The 13,612-nt window shown below is 44.1% G+C and overlaps 1 protein-coding gene across 3 annotated transcripts in view; it reads left to right on the top strand.

The window, feature by feature from the left end:
• LOC126236372 (myosin heavy chain, non-muscle) overlaps nucleotides 1–13,612 on the top strand; it is a 295,007-nt gene that overhangs the window by 102,337 nt on the left and 179,058 nt on the right. The gene's annotated exons all lie outside the window — the stretch shown is intronic.

Below are 13,612 nucleotides of genomic sequence, written 5' to 3'. Positions count from 1 at the left end.
TGTCTGTAACGGAGGTGTGTTGTAAGCAGAGAGCTGTCACTGGGTTTCTTTTGGCGGAATACCACAACGTAGCAGATATTCGTAGGCGCTCGTCTACGGACACCTGGCAGTGAAAAAAAGTACGAGGAGTCGTTGGGCGAGGCGTTTGTCATCATAGCAAAAAGGTTGCGCTGTTCAGTGAATACTGTCAATACTATGGCGAGCAAAAGGTAACGAAGACGTGCTCCATTCATTTAGGACAATTTGCTGATAGGTGAAACTTGGGGCTAGAGACTCGTGTTCAAAATTTCACTCTCTCTCTGTGACGGCAGGTAACCCGGTGTTGGACAAAGTAAAACCGGCCCGCACGGCTTTAGGCCGCAAAATCGGTTGTTTTTCAGTAGAAAACAATTTTATCGGCTGTTAGCAGAATTCTTCCTAGCATTGATTTCCATCAGTTTGGCCTAATGGATGCACTCTGCGGGAAGCAGAGCATGGGTGATGGGCAGGTTATTGACGCAGCAAGACGCTGGCTCCGATGTTGACCATTACAGTGGTACCATACGGGCGTACATGCCCTCCCAGTTAACCTCCGTTCAATGCGATGGCCTTACGCTAATTATATTGAAAAATAGGGTTTTGTAGCCAAAAGTGTCGGGAATAATACGGTGTATTGGAGTTCTGAATAAAACCAACCTGCTTCCAGGGAAAGTGTTGCATTACTTATTGAACGACCCTCGTATGTACGTTTTCATTTTTGTAGCTTGAGGCTACTCGCTCTGTGACAAGGGAATAGGAAACAGTTTAATGTATCGCCGTGAGTGAGCGATGGTTGTATTGCAAATTATGGTGAAAAACTTATTCCTTTAGTTACACCGACAGTACTCAACCTACCATAAATATAACACATGGCGATAAAGTGAAGTATTTCCTATTTCCTTGTCACAGAGCTACTCGCATCGCGCTGCGAAAGTAAAGACGTAAATTGCTTGCCCCCACCCGAAGATGAGCTGAAACTGTTCGAATTCTAGTTCGCGGGAATAAACAAATATTTCAAAAGTGACTGGACGCATTTGTCTATGTTTATACTCGACTGTTACTTAGTCACGTGTTCCAGAATATCCATAATGGATAAGCTAAACTATGCAGTGTGTATCGAGCATTCCCCTTGTCGCTACGCGCAAGCTAGGAACCACCAGCTGTGGGAGGTAATCCTTCGACAATGCTAGTCTCTCACTCTGGGGAAACGTCTGAAAAATCACCAAACATCCATCGGCCGAACATCCCGAGACGAAAGCCAACAGGCAGTACACCACGCCAGGGGCACTACTTTTCAATACAGTGGGACAGTGCACCGGGCGAAAAATGATGGTGCGTCACACTTGCAAGTGCGTTAACATATGCCCGTAAATAGGCGAAGAGACCTATTACTATTTCCAGGGTTACCACCCCAAAAGATTACTGAAAAAGTAATACCAGTAAAATACTTAGGAGTAATCGTTCGAAGTGACCTAAACTAGATTGACCAATTTATTGTTGGGAGTTGAACCTGAACGTAAATAAACGTAAATTAATGTGCATAAATTGGTGAAGAGATCCAATACGTGTTCGGTTAGTATTGGCGACAAATCATTGTAAACAATAACCATCCGGAGCGACCTAAATTGGAATGGCCGCATAGAACTCGTTGTAGGAAAAGCAGATGATATACTGAGATTCATTAGCAGAATCTTCTACAAATTGTAATTTATTCTCGAAAGAATTGACTAACCAAATATTTGTTAGATCTGTTCATCAGTCTGGGACCAATACCGGGTTTGATTAACGGAAGTGATCGACAAGATCGAACGAAGAGCGGCGTGTTCTTAACGGGATCGTTTAGTCCAGTGGTTTCCGATCTTTTTCAGACGATTATCTGAGTGCAATCAGATATTAGCCAGTACCCTCTCCCTTTCCCCCCACGACCATAAAAATTAACGCCTAAACAAGCTTCGGAACAGAAAAGAATTTCCTTTGAAATTTTTTAAATGACGAAGGATAAATTGTGTTTAGTTTTTGCGGGTGTTCTGTGAAACCATGAACTAACGAGTCGATGAGGCAGTTGGTACTACTTGTTTCCAACAACCTTTTCTTTATGTAATGACAAAGCAATTCTCAGTGCACCGCGAGTGCTAACAGCACGTCGTCCGGTGGGTAGTGTGTGGCGTGCGTGAGGCCTGTAATCTGGAAACCACGCTTATCAACTTGTTCATTACAGCTTCTTTCGCCCCTAGCCTCGTAAACAATCTCGTATTGTTTGTTCGTATTCAAAATATGGTCGGTGGTACATCGATGGTTTTACGGAATTGCATGTGGCGTTTTAAATAATGTGAAAGTTAGTGGCCTTACTGGCGGCATCTTTCACTGATGTGTGCTGGAGATAGCTGTTTGTACTGTGGCGCGGTAAAGGTTCCTGGTTTATCACAAGTACTCTTTAGTAAGTGAAAAGTGCACATTATCTGTGCGCACCGCGTTTAACAGAAACTTCGCAATAGTACAAAGTTTTTATGAGCCAGCAAAACTGTTAACAAAATCCCGGGGAACGATACGATACTTTCCGTTGATAATGCTACTCTTCATACCATGTTTTCCTGTAGGTTTCCTGCGATTTGCTAGTGCCATTACAGTATTTAAAATATGGTTGTTCACCTGTGTTTCGATCACCCGTTTACTGCGTCACCTATGGGGATAACGAGACGTTATTTTGAGAAACTTGCTTGGATGTATCTGTTTCTCAAGCATCTGACTGGGAAGAAATTAAATCACACGTGTTGTATATTCCACTGTCAGCATTTATATCGCAGATATAAGTACCTGAAAGGGATCCCATCAATCACGAAGCGAGCCTACATAGGACAAAATGTCACTCTCATCGTATCAAGTAAAGCGACTAATGCTGGACAGTCATTGAGCCACAACACATTGCATATTGTCTGCGTATAAAACCATGTTTTAATATTCTTAATCTCATTTCTTAAGTGTCAGTCCTAGTGTGGGATAAGATTCGTGATACTGGTGATTGACTTACAGGGAGCAAAACGGGCTGTGAGCAACGTGTTCAAATCACGTAGCAGCTCCACGGAAACGTTCTAACTCAGAGAAAATGGCATTTTTTTTCCGCAAGATTGCCACTGTTTTGTGTACGCACATTGCGGCTGTATTCACGGAGAAATCTCAGACAATAGTGTCGCCTTGTTCTTGTTAAGCGGATAATTAAGAAAACGAATCTCTGTGTTTAAAGCATGTAGGCGGTGTTTGTTGCGTAATAGTGTGAGTGAGCGGTTAAGCGAGTGCGAAGTAGAACGGCCGGAGGCTGGCCGTGCGCATATGGCCACACGTTGCTTCTATAAACGCCCGCCCTCCTAGAGCACACCAGATTGACGTCAGACGCTGACTGCCTCAACGAGGATACGCCTGGCGGTTTGCTGCTGCTGTCCTGAAACACGCTCTCTGTGTTCAGGACCGGTGTTACTCAAAGGGACCACTAACTAGTTTCCAAACGCACAGTCTGCTGCTTAAACCACTCTCGGCCTTACTGAGCTGCACTGACACCTTGACATCACCGAAGCAGCGAGCCTTTTGTCGAAAGTATGAAAGACTTTGACTATTAACGATAACTTCCATCGGTAGACACCACTATTACGAGCAGCATCGTGACTCTAACCCAGAGTGTGCTTGGTTACGTCTTTAACATGGCAATTTATTCAGATTAATTCAGGAGTTACTCTGTGTCTTGTTTTAGGGCAAAACTATTTACTTAGTCGTGGTGTATCGGCGAGACAAGCATTCAGTGAGTCAGTTCCGTGTGAAATTCGAGCCCGTCAGTCGTGTTTAACTTCTGCAGCCGTAGCGCAAATTTAGTCCTGTGCTCGATGAATATGACGGAGCACATGACATATTATAAAGTCCATTAAGACTAAGTGGAAAACGAGAAAAAGTGGGGTATTGAAGTGACAATTAAGTCAAAGTACCGTCGAATTGATTAGGTCCGCCCAAGTGCAAGGCAATATAGTTTCCATTTTCCTCCCAGCTCAGTTAAGCGGGTCATTTATAGAACCGCACAGGCAGTATTTTTTTTTTTTTTTTTTACAGCTTCCCTGAGTACGAGGTGGTCACATAATACTTGTCAGTTGCCCTCCATTTAGGCAGTAATGTAGATGGCGGATTATAAATCGGCTGTAATGACGTTTCATTAGATCTCCACCCGCTGTTCTCAGTGATCGGAGAAATGTTTTAAAAAAACATTTTGTTGACATGTGGTGAACATACACTACAGCCAGGCCTAAATCAGACATGCGGAGAACAGAATGGTTAATAACAGATCATAACGAAATCGACAGATGCGAAGATAATTTCGGGAGTGCGCCGAGGAAGTGTGATACGACTCTTACTGTTCACAATGCATAAAATGATGTAGTTGAATGCGTCGGAAAATCTTGAAGGCTGCTCGCAGATGATGCGGTTGTCTGTAAGAAGATAGTAACGCCACACTGCAGTAACGATGTGCAAAACAACCTAAAGAGGGTTAATGAATGGTGCAGGTTCTAGCAGTTGACCCTGAACGTAAATAAATGTAACGTACTGTGTATTCATAGGAAAAGAAATCTACTGCTATACAACAACGCTGTTGATATATTGCTTAAAACAATAACTATCGTGAAGTATCTAAGAGTATCTATCCGGAGCGACCTTAAGTGGAATGACAACAAAAACAAATAGTTGCAATAGACGACGCCAGACTGAGATTCACAAGAAGAATCTTAAGAAAATGTAATTCGTCGACGAAGTGGCTGACAAGGCGCTTGTTCGACCTATTCCCGGGTCTTCCTTATCATTCTGGTACCCTTACCGGATAGGGCTGATACAACAGATACAGAAAATGCAACGAAAAGCTGTGCAGTTCGTCACGGACCGTTCAGTAGCAATTACATGGTGAGTGAGTGTTGCAGATTCTTACCTTGCGGTATTGTTAATTTTTTTGTTCATTTAGCTTAGCGTGCTCGCGTGTCCTTGTCGCAGTGGTGGCGTTTGACTTTGTCGTGTTGTGGTGGATGTGCCGACGATGCAGAAACGCCACGATGAGGCGAGCACTCGGTGAGAAGTCCATTTCTAGCGCCGTCCTGAGGACGCGCGCGCCGCCTGTGCGGCTGCGGGCCACGCCGTAGTAGCAGCCGCAGCGCATCCACCCGCCGGCTGCGCCCTGGGCACGATGCGTGCACGTGACCGCGGCCGTCTCTCGCCGCCCAAACAGCCCATTTACTTGCCCTACTTCCGACTGCTACTTCTTCCTCTTCTTCTGCTGATGTTGCTCACAAATAAATCAGCTACAGCTCCTACTTCGGCGATTGGTTCGTGCGCTGAAACAAGTTGGTTTCGGCATTCGGCAATCAGATCACAATTCTGCAGCAGCTTGATTTCTCAATTCTCTCATATCGTGCAGCCAGTACCGTAGATCTCCCCAGTTTGGTTTGTGTACGTCAAATTCGGTCTTCTCCTTGCAGTGTGGCTTTCCATGTAATGAACCCTACAATGGATTTCCATGCCCGGATATATGAGCCATTCTACATCACATCGTAGCTGAATATTCACCGAACATAAAGAGCTTAAAAATATTTTCACTAGTGGTATTTTCTGTCTGCTATAGCTTAACTATCATTTGGTTGTAGCATCACATTTCAAAATCGTGGATTTTGCACCAGTATTGGACATTTCACATCCGTAAAGTACCATATTTCTTATAAATCTTAATGAGAGGCTTTATCCTACATTTGTCTGCAGTAAATACTCATATTTTGTTGAAAAAGTGTTAGTTCGATTTGTTCTGCACGTAACATTCTTCAGACGTATCTCATCTGCTGTTATCTTGCTTCCGATAAAGGTGGAATCTTTCACAATGTGCAACTGTTCTTCATCTAGATCTAGATTACCCAATGTTTCGTGTCTGTTTCCCAGTTGGGCTTCGCTTCGTTCTTACTATATTTTCTAGTAGTAGTCTGTGAAAAGAATGGGCTAGGTTACACCAGGCATTAACTCTTCGGGCTTATCTGGCGAGAACTGCAGTGTAATCTGCAAGGCGTAAAACGTAGGTTTTCTTTTCTGAATATTGTAGGTGTAACGTCGTCCACAGCCAAAACATCTATGCTCTGTTGACGATAGATGTTACGTTCTCAGTATGGGGATTATTTTAGTAATATAAAGAATATTACTTGTTTATATCACACTTAAAATGGCTACACAGGCGAAACTGCTGTAACGAAGAATACAAAATAAACGATCAATAAATCAAATAAATGACAAGCAGTGCAGCAGTCAGTCATTTAAAAAACGTTCTTTCTCCATCTGTTGTTACTCCACCGTTTCTACCAGTGTGCCTCACAATTGACCCTAATGTATTTGGGATGTTTAAAGGTTTTAAAGCAGTAGTACACAAGAGGAAAACTACATTTAAATAAACAGTTGACTTTTGTATTTCATACTGTAAAATACTGGACGAGAAACGAGCAACATCGGATGCACTACCAGAGCTAACTAATAAATGGAAAAACTGTTAACTACTGCAGACAGTAGGCGTATAATTATTCCGCTGTGTTAACTCCATTTGGATTTGGGATTGCTTGCAGTTGTACTGAAAGCTTCATGCAGAGCAATGGTGCAGAAGTGGTAGAAGACGTGACGCTCAATCCTGATTTTACATCCTTTGAAAGCTTCGACGACACCTTCCAAGTACTCAAAGCGTCATCAGCAAATTGTCTCAGGTTGCTGTTCACCCCCTACGACAGATTTTTATGTTCAAGAAAATACTGGTACAATATCCTTTTGGGCCGTGTTGCAACTTCTTAACAATGAAATTGTTGTAACATACTGAAGCCAGTATTTAACATAAACATTAGCATTGCAAAAAAAAAACGAAAAGTGTTCGCAATTTCGTCCCCCCATTAAAATGCTCAAAAATACAATTAATTAAAATGTATTTTTGCATTACAACATTATATGAATCGCTATTATAAATCGCTTGAGATCATGAATGAACAATGTTTTAAAGTTATTTTCAGCCTTGTAGACATGCGTCGCCCATGAAATTGTATGTCTGGGTGGATGAAGAGCATGTTTCGTGATTAAAAAAAAAAGCATTTTGTGCAATGAATCATTTTATCTCAGCTGTATGCTTCGATTGGAAAAATAAAATAATCTGTGTAAACAGCAAATAAGATGGAGTTTAATTGTTAAAGGGGGTCGAAATTATGTACATCCCGGTGATTTATTATAGTGGCCGTTAGAGCAAAATAGGCCAAACCGTTGACAGTTGAGATTACATGCCAGAAACGGCAACACACAACTGAAATAAAGCCCAATATTTGAACACAAACCAGTGCTCACACTAGAAATAACAGGCTGTTAATTTGAGTGCTGCAGTTATTCACGTGAGTGTAGAAAGACGAATTCCGTCGTACGCGGAAGCTAGACAGTGCTGTAGACAGCACACTCTCTCAACAAAACTGTGGACTGAACAGTCGCATGGATGCACAGTTAAATATTTCTTACCGGCTGTGGAAAAAGGAAATTCCATGGGGGAACCAAATTAAGAGCAGGGAGGATATTTGAACCCGTTAATGTACACTTCAAAAAATGGTTCAAATGGTTCCAAGCACTAAGGGACTTGACATCTGAGGCCATCAGTCCCCTAGACTTAGAACTACCTTAACCTAACTAACCTAAGGACATCACACACATCCATGCCCAAGGCAGGATTCGAACCTGCGGCCGTAGCAGCAGCGCGGTTGCGGACTGAAGCCCTAGAACCACTCGGCCACAGCGGCCGGTAGTGTACACTTGAATGTCTTTATTCGCTGTACGAAAATACCGTATTGTTATCACAAAATCGTGGAATGGAAATAATACAGAATATGGTAAAGAGATACAATTAGCCCACATAGATTTCTTATCCCCGCTGGAGCGAAGTGCAGGGGCCCGCACGATTATTGGAAGCTGTACGGTGTACGCCCAAGTCATCGACTGCAACCGCGATAAAATCGAGGAGTAATTTTTACTCCGGAAAAATATAAAAAACAACACTGCACGACAATCTTCTGAATTATTTTTCAACTTTCGGAACGCGTAATTCTCTCCTAGGCACAGTCCGACGAAGCGCGCGCGTGTCGGTAGGAGGCAATTAACATTGCGTCAACACTTTGGAAACCGGCAACTTGGAAGAACATTAGGCGGAGGAAACCGTCCATTTAAGTACTGGCACTTTTGTAATTGATATATCTTGAAGAGTAATACGTAATTAAAAAAGGGCCAATCTTCGAGATTTATTTTTCGTATTTACTTTACTTCTACTTTATTCTTATACGAAATGAGTCCTGTTTTCGAGCGATAGGTGGCACTTGCGTCGAGGAACCGCGGTCCGACCTTTACGCAGCCGTGGTCTTTTGAACACAAAGTTGCGGCCCGAACTATGCTCGGCCTAATCTTCGACCAGACTTGGGCCGCGGTTACGGTTCGTTACCTGGTGGCCAGTGCTGTATAGTAAGAGTGATTGGGTTGGATGTGCCGGCAGCGGGCAGCCGAGGGGCTCGGTGGCGCCCGCGCCAGCTGGCCGCTCAGTATGCGTAGCGTTTCCGCAGAATTGGCGGGCGCCGCAGGGACACGCCGGGCGGTGTATCTCGCAGTTGAGTTTCCGGTCGCGTGGCCGCGCCGCCGCGCCAGGGGCCCCGCTGGGGTGGCTCCGTCTCCCCGCTCTGCACGTCTCGTTCCGGCCGACGAACCTTTTTGTCTCATCCTCAGCTTAGAGCCGGCGGCTGTCTAGCAACAGTTTACATAATCTGTTTCGTACTGCGTAATTGCTGAGACCGTATCGCTATGTCTAACGGAATACGGATAGTGCTGTGGATGTAATATTAAATATGATATACAGAAAAGGGCGCTGGAGTTACGAAGTAACCTATTGAACCTACGAACACTGGTACGTGCACCTTACCTGTGTGACCGGCACCCTTTGGCTTCGCTGGACTAGAGCTGCTACTGTTTGGTAGGGCGATACGCTATACACCGTACTTAGCTTACGTGTACGGAGACAAACATAAGACTTGGCTTCTCTGCAAGCTGTGTTTCGCGCCTCTATACAACCTAACGTCATAATTTTAGCCACTCATAACATACCTGAATTACGCCTCCGTCATATTTATCGGACATTCTACTTGGGGCCGGCCGAAGTGGCCGTGCGGTTAAAGGCGCTGCAGTCTGGAACCGCAAGACCGCTACGGTCGCAGGTTCGAATCCTGCCTCGGGCATGGATGTTTGTGATGTCCTTAGGTTTAACTAGTTCTAAGTTCTAGGGGACTAATGACCTCAGCAGTTGAGTCCCATAGTGCTCAGAGCCATTTTTCTACTTGTGGTCTACTAGAGGTTACCTTTGCCAGTTACTGACCTAAAGGTTCTCGAATTTTTCTGTGGTAATTAGTTCTAGAAGGGGATTCGCTCAGCCTCCTGAAGCTAAATGAGCCGTTATTTCAAAATCCGCAGAAGTGGCGTCAAATCGAAGCCCCCCCCCCACACACACACACACACACAGAGAGAGAGAGAGAGAGAGAGAGAGAGAGAGAGAGAGAGAGAGAGAGGGTGGGGGGGGGGCGGCAAGGTATCTTAACCGGAACCCATCATATGTCAGCATATGGTGCAATGAGGCTGTCCGATATATTTGCATTCTTTAGATGATATCACACGAGAATCTATGTCTATTTGTTAAAGTATCGGAATTCGCGCTTAGTGAGACGTAACTTCTTGAGCTGACTGAAAGTGGATCATTCAAAGTAAATGTTAAAAGTTTAACGCAAGTGTCTCGTGTAGACAGTGTCTGAAGTTGCTCGCTCGCACCCGTCGTGGGTAAGAAGACGGATCATTAATGCCGTTTTAAAGAACTGGCCAGTACCTGTAGTGTTGCCCTACGGTATTTGTCAACAATCGTATTGTAAGCGTCAGAGAAGAATGCTACGTTTACTTCTGCAGCCCGTCACAGCGTTACCAGGCACTTCTCCGATCGCCCTTTCCACTTGTGTTACTAGCGGTATAAAGTGTTGCCAACTTAACTGTAGTGACTTGCTGGTGTAATGAATATTGTAAAATAGATTCTAGCAGTCCTACATATAGAATTTTGTGTTAGCGACCCTTACCATACGAGTTATTGGATCTCTCACATGCGTGTAATCTAAAAGTAAATGTATTCACTGTGTATAAGATTTGTTTATTGCTCTATACAAAGAGGGAGCAGATGAAGATTTATTGCTCATTTGCTTCTATTAATTAGTCTCATTTTGTCTTCGTGTTTTCTTCATGGGTGAGTATGGAAATAAATAATATTTGTAGATTACAATCTGGAAACCAGTTATTGAAATACTTTGCCAGGCATTCGAGAGTAGGTCACCTTTTTTAGTCTCTGAATAAATTTCCCAGCTTTTCTTCTTTACTCTCACGTGGCAAACAAATCTGCTGCTATTCTGGCTGCGCTAGAGTACCCTCAGTATCTTCCATCAGGCCAGCCTGCTTCGAATCCCACACCACTATTCAAGCATATGCCTCAAGTGTTTTGTAAACAGTGTCATTGTTAGGCGAACTGGAAATCGAAGCCTGGCGTTTTGCTTAAACCAAACCTGCTCGGCAGCGATATTTCCGCTTCATGTCTCCGTCGGTCTATTAGTGTCACTTATTGGAATGGGATGGATGACAGCATTAGAGTTTAAAATTAGTATTCACCGCGTGGTGTCTCTTCATGAGCGTCACTCTTGAGGCGATTTCCAGTAGAGGTTTAGTATACAGGAAGATTTGCGTTCCGCAGAGTACTCCACGTACGCCGTTGGCAAACGCTAAAGCTGTCACTTTACAAACGCTTAAAGTATACTATCCCCCCAGCATTATATAATACAATACAACGTATCTCAAGACGGTGTTCCACGAGCATGGCAAGGCACGGATCATGCAGCCAGTAAGTTATTACGTAAGTGGAACACTTCATTATTAACAAACTGAACAAATCATGACGACACAAAGCGTACATAGGTGTTAACAGATAACACTACACTATAGTAGCTGGCAACAAATACATTTATTTTAGACTGAGGGCAAATACTGCACATATCCTAATTTATTCTGAAGGTTTTTGACACCTCATTGCTTATGCAATGTTTTCCATAAAGTAAAAATTAACGACTCAAAAATTTTTTTGGTATTTGCTTGACAGTCCTTTTTTGGTATGGTGCGCTATGTTAACTCCATTTGCAATTGCTTGCAGTTTCACTGAAAGATTGATGAAGAGCAATGGTGCAGAAGTGGTGGAAGACGTGACTCTCTTTCGCGTGGTGTACAGTTCGAATGCTCGTCAGGTCACGCTGATGTAGGATTTCCGCATATGTCCGGGATAAGTCGTGTTCCATCCTTATTTAGTCAGAGCTTTTACACCCTCTAAGAAAAACCTCGTTGTCGACGAGACGCTCAACCCTGATTTTACTTCCTTTGAAAGCTAAAACGTTCCTTTGTTATCAATTGGCGTTCAACTTTTTCGACGTTCACACCTAATTTTCGGTCTTAAGTCTAATCTGAAGTCGCAACACGGCCCAGAAGGATATTATATTAGTATTTTATTGAAGATCAAAACAATCTGTTGTAGGGGGTGAACAGTAACCAGAGACAATTAGCTGATGACGCTTTGAGTACTGGAAAGTGTCATCGAATGACTTTGGGACAGGGGGGAGGAGAGATTTATGATGACAAATTTTGGTGCAATGACAGTTTGCTTTAAATGTTGACAAATGTAGAAGTTATTGAGAATGCGTGCAGGAAACATAGCTATAATGTTCTAACGCGTTATTAGTTACTCCCCCAGTCACGTCGATTGAATATCTACGTAAAACGTTGCGAAATGACGAGAAACTGTAAGATTTGAGGTCAGCTGTAAGGAAGACGCTTGGCAGATTAGAGTTTATTGGAAGAGTTCTTCGAAAGTGTTGCGTACCACTGATAGACCTCTCACATAATAGTTGGGGGACCCATTCTTGAGTACTGCGCCTGTATTTAGGAACACCAGATGAGATTAAAGGAAGACGTCGAAACAGCTCAGAGGAGTGTTACTAGAATTGTTACCGGTCTACTCGATCAACTCTAAAATTTTTGGTGAGCTTAGATGGGAATCCTTGAGGGAGTTTTACAGAACCTGCATTTGCGACAGATCGCAAAACTGTTCTCCTGACTCCAGTATTTATCTCGCTTAAGGAAGGCAAGGGGGAAAAATGAGAGGTTAGTGTTCGTCCATAGGTAGTAATTTTTCCCAGGCTCCGCTTGTTAGTGGAAGATAAAAGGGAATGACCACGACCTCTGCGTCATATACCAAAAAGCCCGTAGGCGCAGAGAAATGACTCGTTGCTAAGTAGTGATATTTGCCGGCAGCGCCTTTGTACCCGTACTGTTCACTGTTGTGTGCGCTAGAGTGTTTCCTCTATAAAGGTTTGTGACAAGGGCTATGAGGCTGCCATGACGGCAGGTGTTTCCTGGCGTCCGTTGAAAAGAAAGCTCCGAAAGTCCTGGCAAGGAGGAGCACATGTGCTACTAGTGGGATCAGGAATGGCCAGTTGATTGTTAGGAAGTCTGCAATGTCAAACAGTTCTGTGGAGTGGTACTGGAGACGGCGAAATCAGGATTCAGCCGGCAGCCCTCGCCGGCTTACAAGGGAATTCGCATTCCCTCTGGCGGTGGATTCTCAGATTTGAAGTACTTGCCATTTTGAAAGCCTGGTCAACGAGGTTAGCTTTCCTGTACAGAATGCGTACAAGTATTCGAAGGCGCGTTCCCTTGCGCAGTCATGAAATTCTGCTTAGGCTGTCGTATCAGATCACGGAGCCAATAGGTAACTGGGATGTGGTGGGCGATAAAAATGACAGACTTCGCGAGCTTTAATTTCCGTGGAAATTTGAAGCGATGTGTTCTTGTGTGACATCGGCGGAAATTTGTAGGAGCCAACTTGAGACAGTGTAATAACCATTGGCGTTGACATTTTCAAGCCAATTGGTCGAACCTCGTAATCTTTCAGAAAGTAGTTCTCTGACTACAGGGCTGTAACAGATTTTGTTACGCGGAGTGAGGAGTTCAACTCTACCTCGCGGGTTACAGCGTGTCTACCCACCCGTATTTAGAATGATTTGATAGTGTGTCAGTTCGAGACCCGGCAATAAACATTTCCGAATAAACCTTCGGAGTAACACGTCGCATAATTCGTCTCTCGCGACCACACGGCAGGTCAGAGGACGGACGATCGTCCCAAACTGTGTTCAGCGGTTCTTCGAATCGTCAATGAAGGCCGTGAACAATATATCCCGTCAGTAATTTTGAAAAACGCAGTCGCGTTCCTGTCTGTCAATAATTGTCCGCCCATGAGGATGGGGCCTTACAGGGTCCAGAGTGTAACCTCAGAGCGTGGCCGACACGACATACCTGTGGCAGCCAGCGCCCGGTGGGCTTTTCGCGCCATGGCCCGGCAGTTTCCGGCGGCGGGAGGCGAGTTTATCTGGCCGTGACGCAATGTGTGGTGACGCATGCCGCACATGTG

Source organism: Schistocerca nitens, chromosome 2 (assembly GCF_023898315.1).
Source record: "Schistocerca nitens isolate TAMUIC-IGC-003100 chromosome 2, iqSchNite1.1, whole genome shotgun sequence".
Taxonomy (NCBI): domain Eukaryota; kingdom Metazoa; phylum Arthropoda; class Insecta; order Orthoptera; family Acrididae; genus Schistocerca; species Schistocerca nitens.
Note: the sequence above shows the minus strand (reverse complement) of the source record. Positions and strands in the feature narration are given on the sequence as shown.